The sequence below is a fragment of the Athene cunicularia genome (assembly GCF_003259725.1).
Source record: "Athene cunicularia isolate RWA chromosome 3 unlocalized genomic scaffold, athCun1 chr3_part1, whole genome shotgun sequence".
NCBI lineage: Eukaryota > Metazoa > Chordata > Aves > Strigiformes > Strigidae > Athene > Athene cunicularia.
In genome coordinates, this window is record NW_020799097.1 from 75,415,581 (window position 1) to 75,418,709 (window position 3,129).

Sequence of the window (3,129 nt, forward strand, 5' to 3'; positions counted from 1 at the left end):
ACTCTTTTTGTACAAAAGACAAAGAATGCATTAACCAATGGAATGTTTTCTTGTAATTGCTAACTCTGGAGGATGGTTGTGGACGGTTTCCAAAAGATTGAGAAAATAACCTGAATGTGCTTTATGTTGTTCTTTGTAAATGGTGACTGTTAAGATGCACCCTTGGAAAGTGGGAAAGAATCTAATGGTGCTGCTATTCAGTTCTTTCAAGTAGTTTGGTTTTTTTAGTAGTTTTCATTATTTGATTTCCTTTCAGTTTCAAGAATAAACCAAACTGAAATTTAGATAACACCATTAGAATTTTTAATTCTCCACTAAACTTCAAAACATTATTTTGGAGGATCTCAACCAGGAATTTGTTTAAATCAGTTTGTTTTGTTTTAAGGGTTGTAAAATAGCACCTTGCCTTTCACTTTTAGGCACTCCTTGCAGTACTGGGAGGATAGCACAGGGTGTGGTATTTCTTTGCTGATACCAAGGCGATTCTGATGTGAATTAGGCTATTGTTTTCTGAAGTATACTTTTTGAGAGAATGTCCTTCTGGCTTTAACTGAAGAGCTTCCCATTACATGACTTCATAGTTGTTCAACATAAATACAATTTATTTCATATGCTGAAGATACCTGTAGAAATTGGACAACAATTGACTCTGTTGTTAATGGAAGGATTTAAACATAGGGAGCATGGAATAGTGTCTGGGTAGAAAGTCCATTGCAGACCAGTCAATCTTGATTATTCACAAAGGACAATTTACAAAATGGATGGTAAAACTAGATAAAATATTTTTGTTTGTAAAATACACAACCGAGGAACTAAAACCATGGAAGTTCTGTTTGAGCTGATATTGTTAAGCTGATGTTTTTAAATAGCAACAAGTAGTGTTGTTGTTTAAATCTCATAGAATGGATGGCTCCTTTCTTTAATTTTTCTGATCACAGTTAGTAGTTTGTACAGAATTGTATTACTGCTGATTCTCCTTCATCAAAGATATTAAAGTCATTTATTATTAGGATTAGCTGCCAAATATTTGATTCACTCTACCAGTATGGAAAAAGCCAACCAACCAAAAACCTTAAATAAGTTTAGTAACTTGCTATATGTGTAGCTGTGCTACTGGTAACTTAAGTATTTGGGGGTAACTTGCTGCTAAAGGAAGCTAGAGGAGAAGATTTTAAAAAGTATAATAGTTACACCTGATTATGAATGTGAGTGACCAAATCTGCTTCAGCAGTCATACTCTGCTGGTGAACTTTACCAGTGGAAAACATTTTGAAGAGTTTGAGGCTGTTAATCTAACCCATGTTGTCAGGAAATTCTGTAACATGAACAGTATATGTTAATTGTTTATGTGAGTGGTTGTGTAAGACTGATCTAATGCTGAGACTTAACAAAGAGATGAATATTCTGGATTCAATTTCCTGGTTTTTAATGTTGACTTTTAAGACACTTAATTTTCATTGACTCTTTGTTTAGTTGTACTGTTTTCTGTCTGTTCTCTAATTACATCAAGAAGCTTTCAGTTTTACAAAGATACTAATTTGAATGTGGATGGATAGTGTATGTCAGTTGCTAGTTGATATAGTTGAAGATACCAAGCTGACAGGCTTGTTCAACTATTCTCTGAGGAACTTCTAAACTGACTTTCATGTTAAAGATTTTTAGCTTTTTTGCAGCGTAGTACTGGGATATGAGGAGACACATAACTTTGAAATGTACAGCTTTTTGAGTTTACCGAGAAAACAAGGAGACTGTATTTAATCTTTGTATTATTTTTTTAAGTGAATGCAGATTGCCACTGTCAGATGTAATGCAGGATTGATGGACTTTTAATCAGACCTGTCCTGGCCATTCTGGCATATCAGTGTATTAAATAACGTAAACACACATTTTAGTAAGTAGAAACAAATGCATGACTTGAAATTTAAAAGTCAGAGTTCCATGTCATGCTCTAAACCAAAACTGCTGAAGTATGAAAATTTGTCAGAAGTGGACTGTCTGTTTTATCAGCTTTCATGCTTGATCATATTTGTCTTTTTTTTTTTTTAAACTCTCTATTAGTTTTTGAAAGAAAGATGATGGGAATATAGCTGATGCTCAGGCATTTCACTGATTAATAGTAGGGGGTGGATAGAGTAAGTGCTTGCCAACATTTCAGTCTGTACACTGATGAAGCATGCGGGGTACAAGTCCATGTGGCACAATATTAAAAATGACTTGGTTTTCTGCTGGCGTTGCTATTTCTGCTGCATCAGCAATAGTAGCGAACAGTGCTGGTGTTAACAGTGAAGACTGATAAAATTGTGATGAATAAAAACAAGTATTTCTTTGCCAAGCAAACATACTAAAGCTGCTAGATTAGAAAACACGAGTTGCAATGTTCCACCAATAATGAAGCACTTAAAAGCTTTCTGTTGACATTTATACAAAGAGAACAGATGAGTGTGCTCTATTTGGTTTTGAAGTCTGTTTGAAGCAAACCTTAAACTGCCCACAACAGAAGGAGTTTTGCATGCTGGTCTTGCAATAAGAAATGACTGAATTTTGATACTGAGAGTGCTGACAAATTGCTGAAAGTGCTGCCCACTTATCAGTGGACTGACAGTTTAATCATCAAAACTGTACTGCTAGACTGGCCACGGAGAGAGACAAAGGAAAAGCAACTAGAGTTTTTCCAAGGCATTAAAAGAGGAATTGAAATTTGAAATGCAAACACTTTTTGGGGCCGGGGGGGGCGTGTGACACTTGAGTCTGCATGACTTGTATGCTGTGTTCTCAGTGGTGGTGTGCAGAATGTACAGATTCTTCTCCTTTTCTTCTGAGTGAAAGTGCTGATCTGTTCAATATATGAATGGAGTGATGTCACTGTTTTGTTTGTTTTTAAAATTTTTTATAATAATGGTTGTAAATAAAATTTAGTACATGCTGTATCAGTAAGATTCTTTTTGGACAGGGGGTGAATATCAGCATGCTGCTAATCTTGTAGTTTGAGCACATGCTCTGTAATAGCCTCCAAAATGCTTTCAAGAGTTGTTATAATCCACCCGTGTTTAGAGATTTTTTTTGATAAGAGCAGAATATAATAGTTATACTTTTTCTGGTTTTTGGTGGTCGGTCATTGTCCGTCCCCAT